The 19982-nt window shown below is 43.1% G+C and overlaps 2 protein-coding genes across 3 annotated transcripts in view; one reads left to right on the forward strand and one right to left on the reverse strand.

Moving 5' to 3' along the window:
• EFR3B (EFR3 homolog B) overlaps nt 1–19982 on the forward strand; it is a 1026989-nt gene that overhangs the window by 146134 nt on the left and 860873 nt on the right. The window lies entirely within an intron of this gene.
• Nucleotides 1–19982, reverse strand: part of LOC146821991 (uncharacterized) — a 358608-nt gene that overhangs the window by 108239 nt on the left and 230387 nt on the right. The gene's annotated exons all lie outside the window — the stretch shown is intronic.

Here is a 19982-nt window from a genome sequence, read left to right on the forward strand (position 1 = left end):
TCTAAATTGGACAAACAGTGCCACCATATGGTAGACTATCATTAGTGCCCGTGTTGACAATTAAGTGCACCAGAAATCACTGGTAGCCGTGGCCCGTGCAGGTAAGAGCGGTGGGCTGGTGGGTTCCGGTGTGGGGGGGGAGGGGGGTTTCGACGGACAATGACACAGAAAATGTAATTATTTATTTAATTTTCCCTCAGCATCGTCCGTCGAAATCTCCCCCACCACCCCACCGCTCTTATCTGCATGGGCCGCGGCTATCGATCTATCTTAGATGTCCCGCACATTTTATCACTGTAGAATGCTGTGTTTTTGACTTCTTCAGTGGCTACAGGCCTGCTAATCAGGCCTCAGGCACATGCGTTCTGTTTAAACGGATATCGGTCTTATTCTAAATTGATGTAACTGTCACTCTGGTAAATCAACTGTCTGTGAAAACAGCTCCTGTGCGGTTGTACGGAAAAAGCAAGTGTTTACTGCAGCCAGGCCATTGGGCATTTGCTCAATATATAACAAGGATTAACTTTTAATAGAAAAGTGCTATTTCTAGTCCTATTTTTTTCATATATCAATATAGCACCCCTAACCGCAACTTGTATCTGAGCACTGTGAAAAGTAGCAGTGTAACTAACATCAATATTCTTCAAGTGTTTTTTTATCCTTTTCCTAAATGGCAGAAGTGAGTCTGTCATCCTTACAACTTCAGGCAACCTGTTCCCAATGTACATGCCTGGTATGGAAATGATCTACCGCTGGTCCTCGCCCTTTCACGACCTTGTCCATTAGATAGCCTTTGACTTTGGACCGAAACCAAGTTCTGGGCCATTGACAATCTGGCTTATAAAGTACAGTGAGAAAGTTAGATTTTTTTGACTCATATCTACTTTACTATTTTGGGATCTTCCGTCTAAAACTAGAGTAGTGCTTTACAAAGGTCAGCCACATCCTGTTACTTTGCATTCACTATGGACCTATCTGCAGCCAGAACTAGCAGCTGGCAGCTCAAAGGAGAGACTGAAGAGGTAGGATAAGCCATAGGCTTTCCTGGGCACATCTGCCTCTGAATAATCCTACCAGCACCCGTCTCCTTTCCAGTTGCAGGATAGGGCAGGACATTTACTTCACAAGTTCCCAAGACCACAAGGTCCAAGGCGGGCAGAGAGGTCCTCGGTCATGAGGATAGAAAGGACATGTCCTCCCTTTTCTATATACTTTCACTACTAAGAATGTCCTTCCTGTGGTCTCATTTAAGTACCCCTACAGTGATGAGGGGGACGTATGAAAATGAGACAACAAAAACTGGGTAAGGGGTTCCTATATGTATAGTAGTGACTCTCTCAAGTACTAAGTTACTGAGAGGATCAAAGAAACATGAAGCCATCCCACAACTGCGGGTGGAAAGGGAAGAAGGCCCTTTTCTTTTTATTGCCCTCACTCACTCTAGTAGTGACATGCTTCATCGTTGGGCCATCCCGACTCCTAAAAGTCAGGGTGGGCTCGACCGTCTTTCAGGGAGCACTTAGAGATAATTTGTAAGGGACATTACCATTAAAGATAAAATTCCTAACCCACTCCTAAAGAAATCTTTAATAGTGGGGTGGGTCGGAAGGTTAAAATATATACAAAACGGGTATTAAGGGTGTGATGGTCCTATGACTCCTAAAACAGCACCAACATGTTTCAGCCCTACTTAACTGGCTTTCTATGAGTCCTGGGCTTTCGTCAGGGCGGGACGTAATGAGGTTACTTCCCCCAAAGTGCACTATCAATGTTTATAAAAAATGGAACAAGCCTACTACTTGCCACCGGTCTGGATCAGGAATTACCTATGCAGAAAAGATCAAACATAAATTGCAACCGTTAATATGTCCACATTTGTTATCATTTAGTCACCATCAATACACCTGTAGCCCAGAATTCGTAGTTGTGATGGTGTTGGGATTTCACCCATATATCAGTGCTTTTACCTCACCAGCATATTGCTGCGGTCACAAACACAGAGATATCGCAATCTTATCACTCCATATGCACTATAGTGGTTTTCACAAGTGCTATGGGTACTGCATGCATGCATTTTTTCATCCACAATATGCTTTCATACTTCACTTAAATGTCTCACCACATTCATCCACACAACCAATAAGTATTTACAATACATATTAGTGTTCCATAGACTTACCCCAATGACTCGGGGTTATTGATTCTCAAGGGAGCGCAGGAGGGAGGTCTTTTCAAGTCACACACTGTGGGTGACATATTAAAAGCAATGGTATTGTTAACAATAAGCTTTAAATAACGAGCGAGTCTTGCATCTCACTGTAAATCTCGCCGCTCAAGCATATGCTCATTTGACACAGTTACTGGCACTTACTTCATCGAAGGTCCTTCCCTGCCCGAACCTACGTCTGCTTGTGCTCCCCGGCTTGTGCGGTTTGTTCTAGAATGTTAGTATTGCCCTCAGTCTCCTGTTTACATAGTTACTTGGTTCTTCTAGGCAGACTGTGGTATTGGAACAGTATTTTCATGCTAATGGAATTGCTGCACATGACTTAGCGCGTCACAGCCGGTCATTCGCCCTGTGCTTTTACCCTCTAACACGTGGTTCTTTATGCGAGCATTCCCAGAACCGCGATAGCAGTCTTGATAGTAAACAGAATGTGACTCTAGTGTAGAAGACCTCCTAGAATAAGGGTTACAAAAGGATTCTTTACACATATTCAGACATTGGCTATATTAAAGCCAGATTGTTGCACCGGTACTACGTGTGACATATGATGTGGTCCACGAATCTTCAAACGTCCACAGTTTTGTGAAAAAATGCACTCACTGTCCTGCATTTATTTCTAGAAAGGCTCATGGATGCATTCTTGCCCAATCTATTTATTACAATATACAGGAGATTCATGTATTGAGAGACACGATCAGGCTGGTAAATTACTCATGTATTACTAGGTCTAGTTTACGGAATCTGCCCATCTCTTGTTCTATTTATTTGTTAAGGGCGTTCAGTTGGTTCCAGGGTATGTTGTCATTTAAACCCTGGACATGGGTTTTGAGACGGTGCACCCACCGTTGTTCCCTAAATAGTAATGTTTTTTTATTATTACTTGAGGGGTTGACTTTCTCAATGATGTTCCATTGTAAGTCATTGTCTGTATGCTTTTTTTCTAGGAAGTGTGCTATCAGTTTTGTTGTCACACGACTGCACCTTATAGTGCTGTGATGTTCGTTTACGTGGGTCTTCACGTTGCGGGTAGTAATCCGATGTACTTGAGCCCGCAGGGTCATGAGAATACACACACTACGTAGGCACTGTTGCAGTTTCTATGGGATCGCTGTTCCCATGAACTTCTCATCCCAAGATCCAGCATGTTTGTTTGTGAAGTAAATGGGCATACTGTAATGTTGTCACATGGAAAATGCCCCTGTACCAGGGATAGATTCCACAGTGTATTTTGTCCTGTTACAGTTTTGTGCCTAGTGTCACTATGGACCACTCTATCCCGGATGCTCTGATTTCTTCGAAACGAGAACATGGGTTTCTCAAAATCCAGTGTGTTTGACGAGAGAATACACCAGTGTCTGTTAATTGTTTATTTTACAAAATTGGAGCCGGTACTGTAAGTTGTAACGCAGATTAGGTTTGTTTTATCTGGCCTGATTGTTTTCTCAAGGAGAGACTCTCTTGGTATATTGCGCACCCTCTTTTTGGCTTTGTTGATAATCTGGGCTGGGTATTTTCGGGTCCGTAGCTTTTTTGCCAAGTTGTTGGCTTCCTTTTTGTAATCTTCCAGTCTGGAGCAGTTGTGGTGTATGCGCATAAACTGCCCCACTGGGAGGTTTTCACGGAGTGCTCTTGGATGAGCACTCTCAAAGTGTAACAAACTGTTGCGATCAGTTGGTTTCGAATACAGTGACGTACACAGTTTGCCCTCTTCTGCCACAATGTTGACATCTAGGAAAGAGACTTTCCTTTTGTTGTGTGTCATGGTGAATTTCAAATATGTGTTTCTGTCATTGATCCATTCATTGAAAGAGTCTAGGGAGGTACTGTGATCATTCCATATTACCAGGATATCGTCTATGTACCTGATCCATAGCCGTATCTTATCAGTGAAAGGGTTGTTATTCCATATGTAGATGTCCTCGAACCATCCCATATACAGGCCTGCTACACTTGGAGCAAATGTACTGCCCATGGAGGTCCCGTGGCATTGGAGATAGTAGCTGTCTGCAAAACAAAAAAAGTTGAATTACCCACTCCACAGGTGCCTTCCTTTTTTTTTTTTTCTTTTAACATAAGACAATACAGTCATGGCTTTCAGTCCAAACATGTAAATATATTGAACATTACATCTCATATAGAATGACATATTCAATGGCAATAAAGTAAAGAAGAAAAAAGAAAAAGGAGAAACAGAAAAAACACAGTAAGAATATCCAGGCAAAAGGGTGACGAGAAGAACACACTGCAGAGCCTTATCCTATTGACAATATAAACATAACCACTATTTAATCCATTCCTCCACCGGAGACCAAATCTTAGAGGCAAACTTCCGCCTCCGCCTACCCTTTATTGAGTATACTGAGGATTCCAACTTATGGATAGCAAGCAATCTAGTTCTCCAATTTATAAATGTCGGGGCTTCAGGGGAGAGCCATTGTGGAGTTATACATAGCCGAATCATAGACATAGCGATGAACAGAAACGCAGAGGTGTACCATGAAGTACCCAATGACGCTGCCCCGTCATACCCCACATTCACCATCTCAGATGTCAAAGTACACTGAATCTTGAGTGTAAAGTTGATGAAACATTCTATGTCTGCCAAATAGTTTTTCAAATTTGGACAAAAATAAAACATATGAGTTGTATTTGCTGCATATAACCCACACCTACAGCAATGGTCCCCTGTTCTGCTACCCCATTTTGCAATTCTTGCAGGTGTATAATAAAGATCGAACATCGACATATAGCTTTGACTCCGAAGACTGCCAGATACCAAAACTTTACTGGCAAGCTCCAAGGCCGGATTTAAATCCATAGCGGTCTTTCCCAATTTATCCGCCCAGCTTAATCCTTGTGCACTCAAATCATCCGGTAAGCTGGAGAGTACATACCGATATATCATTCCAATTCTAGCTTTCTTTTGAATAAGTTCGAATATGGCTATTTTATCGAATAGAGGGGGAGTTGCATCAAGATGTTTAAACAAAACACTTCTAACCTGCAAATACTTCAAAAAAATCGTGAGTATGCAATTGAAATTTGTCCTTCAAGGATAAAAAAGGTAATAATTGACCATCCCCTACCAAATCTCCTATAGCCCGCAACCCTTGTAGTTGCCATCTAGACATTACCTGATCTTGAAAAATCAGGGGAGGAAGGAGTCGAGATGCTTTAAATGGAGTATATACATTAAGCTGATGTAGAGACAATTTCCGCCGAATTTTCTGCCAAATTAGGAACATAGCATTAATTACCTTGAATCTAGTCCTTTTGAAATAGCTCGGCTCAAGAACTTCGACCAAGATACCCTTAGCCGCAGTAACTTAGCCGATCTCAAAAATGGTAGGGCAATTACATAGTGGAACTTCAAATCTATCTCCTAAAAGCGGCGCTCCAAAAGCCTGTACCATTGCCGACCAATAATATAACACCAAGTTGGGTACTGCCCATCCGCCTCGATTCCGAGGGAGACACATCCACTTAGCAGCCCTTCGAGAACGCCTATACCCCCACAAAAACCTGTGGCATATCCTATCTGCCTTTAGCAGACTACTTTGTGGCAGTACTAAAGGAATTGTCCTAAAAAGGTATAAAAACTTTGGGAGTATAAGCATTTTAAGGACACTGCAGCGACCATAGAGAGACAAGTGTAGGTGATCCAATCGTTCTAATTTGGTATTTACTGCATCTATTACCGGAAGAATATTTAAATCCGGTATAGAATCGACTACCGCTGAAATTCTTACCCCAAGATACACTGCTTCAGGAACCACTGGGTTGCCGGAGTGTGGCATATCTGGTGTTTGAACTACCTGGGTTTTAGCCACATTTAACTTATAGCCGGATATTGCACCGAACTGCGCAGCAGACACCTTGAGTACCCGAAGTGCAGAGGAAACGTCGGAGGTTAGCACGACGATATCGTCTGCATAGGCCAAAGCCCGATATTCTGTAGCCCCAACTCTTATAGGTAATATGCTCCTATCCCCTTCAATTTGGCTAAACAACGGATCAATATATAAGGCAAACAACAGGGGTGAGCACGGACACCCCTGTCGAGTGCCCCTACTGATATTGAAATAGCTAGTTTCTTGACCCGATATACAAACTACTGCCTCCGGAGAGATATATAATGACTGGATAGCTTGTATGAACTCCATGCTAAAACCCTTCCAACTAAGCACGGCCCACAAGAACCCCCAGGAGACCCTGTCGAACGCCTTCTCAGCGTCCAACATGATCACCCCGAGGGGAGAGGCCGTGGCCTGAGCCCAATCCAATAAGGCAATAACACGCCGAACATGGTCTGTTGTGTCACGGCCAGGAAAAAATCCATTTTGACGCAGGGATACTAATGGAACTATTACCTCAGCAAGTCTAGAGGCTAGTATTTTAGAATAAATTTTAGAGTCACTATTGATAAGAGATTGGCCGAAAAGATGACGGGCTCAGCTCTGGCTTTCCTTTTTTTAAAAACAGAACAATCGTAGTCCGCCACCATGAGTCAGGAACCATACCTTTCTGAGCTGCCCTAAGAACAGCAAGTAGATCGTGCCGAATCTCTACTAAAAAAGTCTTGTAGAACTCGAGGGGTATCGCGTCTGGGCCTGTGGCCTTGCCATTGGCCAAGCCTTTGACCGCTGACACCACCTCCTCCCATGAAATAGGGGCCGATAGTATTTCATTCTGTTCTGGCGATATCTTCATAGTATCCTTACCCCCTAGAAAAGCCTCAATCTCAGACTCTACCTGAGCACTCTCAATATCTTCGGAATAAAGATTTGTATAATATTTTTGAAATACCCCATTCACTCCTTCCTGGGTATCCTGAACCATGCCGTTTTCATCCTGAATTCTAATAACACGACTCTGTACACTTTTCTGATGAAGCCTCTTTGCCAGTACCCTTCCAACATTTTCACCAAATTCAAACATAATCGTCCGATATAAAAGGTCCAGACCAAAGAACTCCAAAAGGTTAGATTTAATTATAGCAACAGCCTGCTGGGACTTCCATTGCCAATTTTCATTAAGTAATATGTCTTGGATCACCCCGAGACTTACTTCTAGGGGGATACTTGTATAGAGTGACTCCACGTCCAAGCACACTAATGTCTCCACATCTGGATTGTAAGTTATTTTTTTGGGATGGTCAGGACATTGTCAACAGAGCTGGAACAAATGAGAACCCAGGGTTTGAAATGCCCTTTGTAGTTAGATGACTTAATCTGGGATCGTCAATTGTGGAAGACCTGGAGAGATGTGACCGTAGCGCTTACTTGAATCTCTAGGCCTCGTGCATCTCTCGGTCGAAGGCCTAATGGCACGAGCTTCCGGCTGATCCTGCAAAGATAAAATGGTCAATTCCTCCCATAAAAGTCTCCTTAGTCCTGTGACACAGCTGCCATGTGGTTGAATGTTGCACATATCCTTCAGTAGAGGAAGTGGTTGCCTGCTTGCAAGGAAACTTTTGGACCTATTGACACTGGACATTTATCCTGCTTGCCCCTGTGGATTCCCTCCTCTCCTCCTACCCCCTCCAAGTCCAAGTCCTGAAGATTGTGAAACTTCACATCAAGTTAGCAGCTCTGCATAAGCTATTTTGTAAAATGTGGAACTCTGAAATGAGCAGATGTGTTCAAGCCCATGAAACTCTCCTTTGCCACAGATTCCAGAGACCCCCCACTGAATGGTTTGGACCTCAATAAATGTTTTTAACTCTGAATGAGAAACGTTTGATCAGAGCAAACCACCGATTTCCCTGCTGCACTCACTTGCAGGTCAGCAGCAGAGCATGTCTCTGTACTGGCCCACCGCACCGATGGACTGCATTTTAGATTTCCTGCTGGGTGTATTGGGATCCTTTTTTATTGTATTTGCAATAGCGTTTTATTGCTACAATTTTTCTATTCATGTGACCTTTTACCCATAAAATCCTAATTCAATAAATAACTTGGTTTCGACCTTTTAAGCTCCTCTTTTCTTGACTGTGCTGTTGGTTTGGCTGGTTCTTGCACGTGCTCTACATGCAGAGGAAATCCCTGCTGCTTGAGCCCAGCTGCTGAAGGTGAATCAGGGATTATTCACAAAAAAACACTTGACCTGGGAGGTCAGTCACACCTCACACCAAGGTTGTTGCTTGTTATTGCATTTCCAGCTGACACACATTTGACAACCCTGTGGTGCGGCTTGAGTCATGTCTTCTCGCAGCCTTGCAGCTAGGGAGTCATACAGCACAGACTTGGCCATGAGGCTCCACGCTGATATCCTGAGGCTGTGAGGTGCCCCCAGTGCCCCCGGACTTTGATTGGCAGCTTGAGTAGTGGGACGCGATTCGAAGAGGACGTCCAGTCAGCATCCTGGGCTGTCTGATTTCGCTGCTAGTGTCTGGATCACAAGCCTGAGGGGAGAGCTGGCTGTTCTATTTACATGTCAGTGGCTGGGAGAGATGACAGTGTGTCCCACTTCCTGTCATTTCAACTAGAGGGGGCAGATGACACACTCATAGCTGCCAAGGTTTCAGATTGCGATGTGTGACATTTTCATAATTTCAGTGTAATTATGGGTGACAAATCTTCGACTATGAGTGACACTGTCACATGAGCAAAATCAAGTAATAAATATCAGACGTTACACCCATTTGAGCAACAAGAAACTTGAATTAATATATTAAAACTGCTGCAAAGCACCAGAAATAGAAGGGCAGTAACCGGACACAGACTGCGTGACTGCAGTCCTCGGTAACAAAGGGCGGGCACTGCAGCTGTTCAGAACTACCAAGCCTTTTGGGTGTTAAATGAAAAGGATGCCACCTTGGTTTGGGCCATACAAACATACCTCTGTGCTGGACGTTTGCGCTCTCCCGCATCTGCTTCTGGTATGTTTGCCGGCAGCCTTATAAATTCACCATGTGGCCCAAGAAACTGTGCCTGCAGAGGTATCAGTACCAGTAGCGGCTCCTGGAGGGAGTGCGGTGGGGCAGGGCGGGGGAGGAGCAGGGTGGGGGGTAGTAAACTCCGGCATACAGCATAACCGAGGTAAGTATATAAATAAATCAAATAAATTGCAATGTGCACTCTGCATCGCCATTTGGCGTTGCAGCATGCTCAATGTAATTTGTTTCATTTATTTATGTACTTACCTCGGTTCGACCGTATGCCGGAGTTTACTACTGCCCCTCCCCCGCCCCACCTCACCACCCTACAGCACTCCCTCCAGGAGCCGCTACTGGGTGCCACAACTACCTCTAATGCAGAGAGTGGAGAGTCATGGCGGTACTAGCTTGGGACCTACAGCTGTTTTGACCATGGTAAGGGGCTAAAGACACTGTGAGGTGCAGGGTTTAGTATTGGGGGCATGGGAACCATGAGCCTGCAGTGGTCTCTGCGCTGCGGGTTTAGGCCAGGCACCACCGCAGCTTCTGCCTCGTTAGTCCAGGGCTGTCCTCGGTGAGTGTGCTGCTGTTCAGTGTGTGTTCTGCCTGACTCACCCTCATGCAGGACACCACGAACAACTCGCCAAAGCAGACACGAACGTTGGACAGGCCATAATGCCTCTGCATATTTCAGGCATCCCCAGAACCATCACGCTGGTTGTCGCTTCCTACTCTCACTCCACAGTTGAACCGCCAGGATCTATTGTATGTGCAGAGCCATCTTTCTGGCATCCTGACGCCCTCAGACATCCCGAAGACTCTGCCCGCTGAACCCCACAATGGAGCAGCACCAACAAAGGAAGCAGTTAGGCCTTTCAGAAGCAACAACATTTAAGTTAGGGGCACAGTTCACAAGTATTTCATAGGTGACTAAAGACACCCTCACCTCTTTCTTTGTTGGCGTTGTGTTGCTGGGCAGCCGCTGAAATCGTTAGTTACTGGCTCAGTGACGTGAGGCTCGGCTATCATTGAATTCGGTGTGGGTCACATAAGATTTTGGACTGCATGCAGCGGTCCAGGCCAGTGCGGGCAGCAGGCGGAGTAAGCGCTACGAGCGCCATCATTGAAGTGCCACCCGCTTAACTAGTAACCACGCGTTTTCTCCCATAACAAACTCCCTGCCTTCGGTATCAGCACCAAACTTTTAAACTAAATCGGCTTAATTTGACTGGGCCCTGCCCCGGCTGTGACGGTAATAGCCATAGGGCCCTATCATTACGTCAGGCTGCCTGAGAGCCGTGCCACGAGAAATAACCAGATATAATGTAGCAGTAAGCTGCCTGCCAGCAGCCTTAGCTCAGCTGCAAGCACCAAGCCAGCAGGAGCAGCGTGCGCATGGCATGGGAGGCGCACTGCTAGCTACCACACCATGATATTACAGTTTTAGCCAGTGCTTCAATGAGGCTCAGACACTATGCAAATGCATTACAGTGCAGTGATGCGGAGCACCACACTGAAATGCGTTAGTCTAACGCCGGATGTGTGGCACTTTGCAGGACTGCATACCTCGATAGCTCCCGCCATGCTGCTGAATTGTTGTAATGGCACTGATTGTGGAGAGCCGGATCCCATGAACATCATACAAGAATAAGACTGTACCCATTGAAGGTTTTGGAATCAAAGTGCTGGAAGAGATGTGTGGGTTCAGCAGAGAAGACAGAGGCATGGTGATGAAGAAAATGGAAAAGGACAAGCAGAGTGAATGCTGTAATATAAATGTAAATGCTGGCTAGATGTCTAATTGAAATAAACACTGGCCTCTAACATCTGATGTCACCTACAGACCTTGACTTAAAGTCCCAGGAGGCCAGTTTAGCCTCCCATCCTTCCAAGATCATAATCTCCTCTTCCACTTCCCAGCTGCAGTCATTACTTAACTGAGGAGGGTTCCCCTCCACCTCAGACATTCTGTTGTCCCTTGTCAATATTCTACAGTAGAAGAAAGCTTCAAAAAATATCTCCACGTCCAGCTGGGGCATTAAGGTGACTCCCACCCAGGTCAGGGTGGACTCTGTGTCGGCAACATAAACATGAAAAGAGTCTTTGAATCTAGAGGAATATTGCTTTTAATGTAATTAATAAGAATACTGAACACGTGTTGAAGAAGGCTTTAATTTGTCATTAAAGGCTGAAACTTCCATAGCTTATGCTAGCCAATCTTTGGTGAAAGATTTGTATTCCTTAACACAAGCAATGCAAGAGAGAGAGAGGAGACTGTTCAGATTTACTGGTCAGTTTGGGACAGAACGTCAGATTCCTCTTAGATATCGCTTTTGATGGTCTCTTGAGCGTCTGCCTTCGGTCCATTCCCGAGATACAGTATTAATATTTTAATCTGTGCTCTGAAGGTTTTAGAGGTTGTGAGCAACACTTGCTCTGATCATTCTACAGTGTATTTCTGCTGGTCATAGGAGCATGGCCCTAGATGCAGAAGGTCTAACACTGCACTTCCTTATTGTAACTGGGCTAAGGTTAAGACTGAGGAAACCATCTCTGTCCTTAATTAACACTGCTCTGGAGCTCTCTGGTAATATCATAAAAGATGCAGTTGTAGTTAACGCCTGGTTAGGTAATATGGGTAACGTTCCTTTTTATCGAACAGAAGTCAGTCGGTGTGGATGCTGGAATTTACGTCAGAAGTTAAGTCCATTGAGTTTGGGGTTCCCCATAGCCTTGAGTCCGACATTGTTCAATGTCTATATGTCCTCTTTGGCAACCCTGGTGGAAACCTTTGGAGAGCAGATCATCTCTTACGCTGACAACACGTTAATAATTTGAACTTGGAATGGGAACATTTCCAGCGCCCAATGCAGATTTGAGTCGTGTCTGTCAGCAGTTTTTCAATGGATGTTCCAGAGTAAGCTCCACTGTAATACGAGCAAAACAAAGGTAGTGGTTTTTGGTCTCTCCCCCCTCTTTGGGGCGGTGAGGTTTAGCCTAGTTCTACCCCCTCTCCTCCGACACCAACTATCGTGGTTAAGAACCTGAGAGTGAAGTTTGATAGTAACCTGTTGTTTAAACCACAAGTGGAGAGCACAGTTGAGACCTGCTTTGGCCTTCTCTGGTTTTTGAGGAAGTTTTTGTTCCTTCTACCAGCTTCTTGCTGGAAGATGGTAGTCCATGCCCTCATAACAACTTGGCTGGACTAAACTGATGCGTTATACCAGGGCCTCCCCTTGTACCAACTTAAGAGACTCCAGTTGGTGCAGAATGCTGCAGCTAGACTCCTGCTCAACATTCCTAGGAACAACTCTGTTTTGCACTATCTTAAGCAGTTACTGTGGCTTCCCATATGGGCGAGAGTGAAGTTTAAGGGACTGGTGCTTGCCCATAGAGCTTTCTATTGTATAGGCCCTAAATATCTGTCCAAGCGATTCCCCCATTATCATCCTTCCAGGACCCTTCGTTTGGCTGATGCATTGCTGTCTGTTGTGCCTATGACGAGGTGGAAAAGATGGGAAGGCACTTCCTGTTCGGCACTAGCCGCTGCAAGCTGGAAGGCCCTTCCTTTGTATCTTCGTGCGACCAGGGATGTGGGCTTTCTCAAACGCAGTTTGAAAATCTGGCTTTTTAAGGAAGCCTTTTAGATTTTGTCCCTCTAGTGGCAAGACCAGGGTGTATTGTACCTGTAGAACCGGGACACTCTATTAAGTAGCTGCAAGCTTTACAAGCACTATTTGATTTGATTATCTACGAAGGCCAGCTAGGTCTGCCACAATGAAAATAGATTTTAGGACCTTGTTACCTTAGGGACATGGTGAAATTAATTTATTTCATGTCCCACTTTTTAATGCCATGCACCCTACCTTGTGGGCTACAAGGCCCAGGTGACTTACTAAGATTTAAAAAGGAGGATTTTACCTGTCAAAAATGGTTCTTTTAAAAGGCGGCAGTGCAGGTATAAATTGCAGCAGTCGGGTTACAATGGTAGGCCTGAAGCCATCTTTTCTGTGTCACACAAGTGGAAGGCACAATAAGTGCTGCAGTCCTTAGGTGAAATTTTAACTTTCTCCTACAGTACAGCAAAACTGAATGTAAGCTGATTTGTACAATAAAAAGTGATACAATAAGGGAATTCAATGAGATGAATAAAACTACTGTATTTCAATACCTGGACGGGCCCCTATATCAAGGGCTGCCATTATACCTGACGAAAGTGACTGACGTACAGAAGAGGTTCTACCTCACCAGGCTACGGATGGGCATCTGGAACCAAGTGGTTGCAATCCTGAAAAAAGATGCCAGGCCTAAAAAATTACCAAAGTGCCCATGTGACGGGAAATCAAATCAGTCTACATTGCACTTTATTCTCTTCTGTAATTTTAATCTGATATCAGAAAACGTTTTATTCAACCACTGTTCTTAAGAGAAAAATGCTTATTTTATAAAGAGGCCTACTACTTTTTGCGTAATCTTGCAACTGTTGAAATTTGCCGTGCAGCTTTGGCCTTTATTACCAGTGTTATTATTAAAAGAAAATCACTAGCAATGTATGACAGTTTGGTATACGAATAAGACTAGGAACATCAGTATGTGCTGTTTACTATCACTTTAGCATCAAGCTAGAGTGTGTGTCTTTTGCACATTTATTACTTTATATTATTAATTTGATAAAGATTTTGGTCTTCGTTAACTATAATCTCTTAATTGTTTTTACAAAGTTTCGATAATTTTTAACTTGAGTATTTTAAGTTTTACGTCTTGTATTTCAATTGAGGAATATGTGCACATTATTATCCTAAATTACACACTGTGTTTATTAAAGATAAAGGTTATGTGGAGTTTGAGTCAAAAGTCCTTTCAGTTGTTTTATGATGGGGGTTTTTTATTGATGAACATCACTGAACAACGTTCATGATGTGCTTAAGTAAACCTCTTAGGATTTGGTTTGTTCAGGTGTTATTGTGGCATTGTTGCCAAATTGCTCTATGTTACTTTGTGTAATCCTCAATGAAGTGATAACTGGAATGAAGAATTGGACGAGGTGGTAACATATCAATTACTTATGGTAATTCCATTGCTCTGAGTCCCTTCTTCCAACCCCCGTCCAATTGGCGGGTTGCTGGATTGTAGGCGTCTTTTAACTTACGGGATGTTGTCTGGTTGGGACTGACTTTTATCCACTGTGGGTGGGGCTGGGGAAAATTATACTTCTTGAAGTTTTCTTCTTTGTTTAGAAGATTGATAAGGGATAACATAAATAATACCTGTCAAAGGAGCTGGACACTCCTCAGAATTTATCAAAATGAGGAAGAAAGTACTCAGATTAATATAATTACCTGTAAGTAACCAAAAAATAAGTATTAAATATGTTTATTTCGGGAATTAGCCCCTTAAAAATGCAATTAAAAGAACAATAAATCTTAACACAATTACATTACAAAGTAAATATAATAAAACTGTAATAAATACATGAGCATTATTAAAAATCCATCTAAAATAGGTTACGCGTAATAATGTGTCGAACCTCTATAATTAATAAGACCCAAAGAAGGGAACCCCATAGTCTAATGTGCATCATCACGCCAAGATAAAATCAGTCGATCAATCCAAAGTTCATAGTGATTGTCCCTACTGCTTCCTTTGGATCCAGATGGTGTAGAAGTAGCGACTTAACCCAAAGACTGTAATAGGGCTAGTATCCGTCCCAAAAATCTAGCAGCAGCTTGGTAGATCCTAATGCCAAAGTTAATACAAAGCGGCATAATCCATGCCTTTCTTACCCTTTTATGAAATGCACAAAAAGATAATATGATCAACGTCTTCAATCGTGTCGTTACAAAACGTACAGAAGGAAGATTCATCTGGGTTATGCTTCCAGGTGCTTGTTAACCTACCAACCATCAGCGCACCCCACCTAAACTTGATAAACAAGGTTCTAGCCTGACAATGGCTTCCGTATATGGTAACAGAGTGGGCGTAGGTTTATGACTCAAGAATTTGTTCATAAGACTGTTAAATTTGGAACTTCTATGGCATGAATCATTTCTATTATTCCAAAATGCCAGTTTTACAGAATCCTTTGTGCCATTATTTATTAATATGGGGCACTCCAACGGTTTTACATTCCTAAATTCAGGAAATAGGATTTTATATGTAATAACCAGGGTATGGGATGCACTTTTCCCATATTCATAATTTCTATCAGGGCTAACCTATATTGTAATAGCCTGGGGTTGACAACAACAGGACCCAAACAAGCATTGGCATAGTCAATAGGTCTCGCTTTTGGGACCTTATAAGTGTTTAGCCATGCAACAGTTGATGTTGTTGCACCAAGGATATTGTGCTGCATAACTAAATACTTGTATGTTCTGAAAGGCGAGACGTATAAGCTATGGCAATGTTTTTATAGCATAACTGTTTCTAAACACTACTACAAAGTAATGAATTGTGTGCTACTGAAAAATCGTGTTCTAGCTTTTTTGTTTTCAAAGCAAATGTGGAACAGCTTTACAATTAGTTTTAATGCTAAAGTAGCCTGAAGGCTAAAAATACAAAATGTACCTTCTGAGCAATGTGCAGTAATATTTTTTTAGCATATATAAAACACCCAATTTGAGCTTGGTAGGTTGTATTTTATTTTTGAGCTATTGGCATTGCTAATATGTGTTGTTTTTTTGGCACCTTATAAGTGTGTGACCAAAGATATTGGCAATGGTTTGTCCAGGAATAACTGACAAATGTTTGTTAGTTTAACTTTTATTGCAAGAATTTTTAGTTAACATTTTTAGTACTTTCAAGTGAGTTGAGTGGGAAAAAAAAATATTTATGATGTACATTTATACATGTTTTATAAATATATTCATTCTGTTGCAATATCTTTTAATATTTTTGTAATAATGCCATTGCAAAATATTACTTCACATGTCTGCGGTAAATATGGCATAAGTGCATCAGATAAGTCTTCCACATCTTTATTGATCATAAACCAGTCTATTAGAAGTTCATTGCTAATATCCATAGATAGATATGTTTCAGTATTGTGCACTTGTGTTGTTATTGTAGATGGCCCCAGAAATCTGTGCACAAGCAACTTCCACATGTTCAAATGAAAGCAGGGCTGACTCTAAGTTTCATCTTTCCTATAACTGGAGAAGAGAGGCAGCATGTGCTAGGAGAGAGCGCTTGTTTATATGGTATGTGTAAAGAACAGCCCCTGTTTTAATGTATTATACTAAAATACATGCTAACAGCTACTTTTGACAAAATACTATTATTTTTAGGGCAGCTGCTAGATATGTAGCACAGTTATTGGCAGAGATCAACAAGCCACAAAAACAGATGGCCCCAGACATATGTGCGCACACAGCAGCCACAGGTTAAAATTAAAGCAGGGCTGACTCTAAGTTTCATCCTTCCTATAACTTGAGAAGAGAGGCAGCATGTGCTAGGAGAGAGCGCTTGTTTATATGGTGTGTGTAGACATCAGCCCCTGTTTTAATGTGAATTGATGATGTGCACCGGTAACGTTATAAAAATAAATGTAAACAAATAAAACCAAGGTAGGCATGGGGGGATTAAGTGATTTTTATTGGCAGTGATCAACGAGCCTCAACCTTGGTTAGGTGGAGACGGTTAACAAGGGCGGGCGAGGGTGAGACAGGCAGGGGAGAGAGAGTAAACAAAGATAAAGAAGCGGGCGCGGCCACGCTAATTAAGAACAGATGGCCCCAGAAATCTGTGCACACGCAGCAGCCACAGGTTCAAATGAAAGCAGGGCTGACTCTAAGTTTCATCCTTCCTATAACTTGAGAAGAGAGGCAGCATGTGCTAGGAGAGAGCGCTTGTTTATATGGTGTGTGTGGAGAGCTGCCCCTGTTTTAATGTATTATACTAAAATACATGCTAGCAGATACTTTTGACAAAATACGATTATTTTTAGTACAGCTGCTAGATATGTAGCACAGTTATTGGCAGAGATCAACAAGCCACAAACTTGTTTAGGAGAAGACGGTTAACAAGGGAGGGCGAGGGTGAGACAGGAATGGGGCGAGAGAGTAAACACATATAAAAAAGTGGGTGTGCGGCCACGCTAATTAAAAACAGATGGCCCCAGAAATCTGTGCGCACACAGCAGCCACAGGTTCAAATTAAAGTAGGGCTGACTCTAAGTTTCATCCTTCCTATAACTTGAGAAGGGAGGCAGCATGTGCTAGGAGAGAGCGCTTGTTTATTTGGTGTGAATAGAGAGCAGCCCCTGTTTTAATGTATTATACTAAAATACATGCTAGCAGATACTTTTGACAAAATACGATTATTTTTAGTACAGCTACTAGATATGTAGCACAGTTATTGGCAGAGATCAACAAGCCACAAACTTGTTTAAGAGAAGACGGTTAACAAGGGAGGGCAAGGGTGAGACAGGAATGCGGAGAGAGAGTAAACAAATATGAAAAAGCGGGCGCGGGCTCGGCCACGCTAATTGAAAACATATGACCCAGAAATCTGTGCGCACACAGCATCCACAGGTTCAAATTAAAGCAGGGCTGACTGTAAGATTCATCCTTCCTATAACTTGAGAATGGAGGCAGCATGTGCTAGGAGAGAGCGCTTGTTTATATGGTGTGTATAGAGAGCAGCCCCTGTTTTCATGTATTATACAAAAATACATACTAGCAGATATTTATAACAAAGTACGATTTTTTTAAGTACAGCTGCTAGATATGTAGCACAGTAATTGGCAGAGATCAAAAAGCCACAAAGTTGTTTAAATGGGACCGGTTGACAAGGGAGGGCGAGGGTGAGGCAGGCAGTGGAAGGGAAAGTAAAGAAATATAAACAAGCGCGCGCGGCTACGTTAATTACAAACAGATGGCCCCTGCGCGCCGCTGCTCACTCCCGCAAGGTGGATGCCACCACAAGCACGAGTGCTTGAAAATTGCAGACCGATTTCTAAAGGTCATCTCCTAGAGCAGCGCATGCGCGCTGCACTATGCTCGACCTAAAAAGGAGGGGTTTCAAAGAAGCTAAGTCTACCACCCTTTTACATCCCATGCCAAAAAAAAAAGGAATCAAAGGTGGACTTTGTGGTTGGTTAAATCGGGACCATGTGAATCTGTTCTCTTTGATAGTCAGCCCACTAGTATTGCTCACTCCTACGATTTCTGCCCCGTAAAGAGCTACCTTCTGTGCTTTAGCATGGTAAACCTCGATAATCGGGGAGACAGATCTGGGAGTAGTGGTTTTCTACCCCTTGATGACTGCTGAGGCTCTACACTAATCCCTTGGTAATCAAAGCTGTCAACTTTTTGCAGAGACATCTTCATTGACAACTCAACCTGAATGATCTATGAGGATTGAACACCATAACCTTTGTTTTTGACGTATTTACCTCCAAACTTCGAAGGCCCCAAAAGTTTGTGAATTTATTTAAAAGATTGTGCAAGCCCACTGGTGTCAAGTGACCAGAAGGGTGTCATCCGCAAATACAAGGGCTGGTTTAGGGGTCCCTCCCAGTTCAGGGGAGTCATGGGTGCAATTGCTAAGGTGTTTTATGATATAATTTATAAAGAGAGAACAGGATAGGGGCTAGCACACACCCTTGATGAACCCTTCTCTTGATAGGTCTGCAATCTGTAAGCTCGCCCTTATCGCCCCCCCCCCCCCATCCCACTTGGGCAAAATTCACTGTGGTCACTATCTGACCTTTGTATTATTTAAAAATCTACCACAGCATGCCATAATTCTATGTCCATAATGGTTTAATCAATTCTCTGGAAAAGCTGAATGCTTGATGTCTATCAGGTTTGGTTCTACCATTACAAGCACCTTGGCCATAGGTTAGGTACAATAGTTCCATACTGCTGCAGACCATGATTCAAGTGCGTCGACAGCCAGCCTCGGTACACCCCTCGCCACATCTTCCATATCAATAACTGTGTCAATGCCAATCACTGGTTCCAATGCTGCACTGAAATCAGGGCAATCACAAGGAGAAGTTTATCTGGTCTATATGGTAAATGTTGGGTGAGTAACCTTGGCGTGGGGATTCTTTATTTTTCTGTACAGATTGATTATAAACATTATACAAATTCATCATTAACCCATTACTGCTGTGTAATGTGAACCCAATAATGGCAATACTACTGATTGATAATGTTTAGAGAGCTCCCAAACCAAATTACTAAGCCACCCTAGTACTTCTAGTGACCAGGTCTCCGCAAAGGTATAATATTGAATAGATCGATAAAGATAGCGCATTCTGGTTCTGAAATGTTATTGCACAGACCTGCTGAGATAAAAGCTGAAATGGGGACGACCTCCCATTCTCCATAAGTAGCACATTCTGAGGGGTGGAACAGGAATGGCCCGGTGAGGACTCACTCGGCCTATAGATACTCGAATTCATAAGGGTTGTACTGGCTGTTCTTTCAGAAGGATGGCCAGGCATAGATGGTACTATTAGGGGTTCCGAAGATGTACTAAGAGTATGATCTTTGTTGGGCGACAAAGATATGTTAGTTGGGGTAGAAGTGACAAATTATACATATAAAGTTATACACACTTTTATTTAAAGCACTTTACAAACAACAGGAGTGCAGTTTAAAGTGCTGTATAAAAATTCAGAATACGAGCCAGAGGCTGGGCACTTACTCTAAGAGGAGTAGTCGCTTTTCAGGAAAGAGGAAACATACTCCTGACCAGCAGCTCTTACAGTCTGGTGCAGGAGGCTGCAGGGACATCTCAGGATGTTGGGGCCCGGGCCAAACATATTTTGTGGGTCCCTGTTCGGAACAGCTTTAAATGTATGATCCAATTTCATCTTTTTCATGCCCTCTATGGTCAGGTCACTTTCACTGCACAGGCACGCTGGCC

This window comes from Triturus cristatus, chromosome 6 (assembly GCF_964204655.1).
Source record: "Triturus cristatus chromosome 6, aTriCri1.1, whole genome shotgun sequence".
Lineage (NCBI taxonomy): Eukaryota > Metazoa > Chordata > Amphibia > Caudata > Salamandridae > Triturus > Triturus cristatus.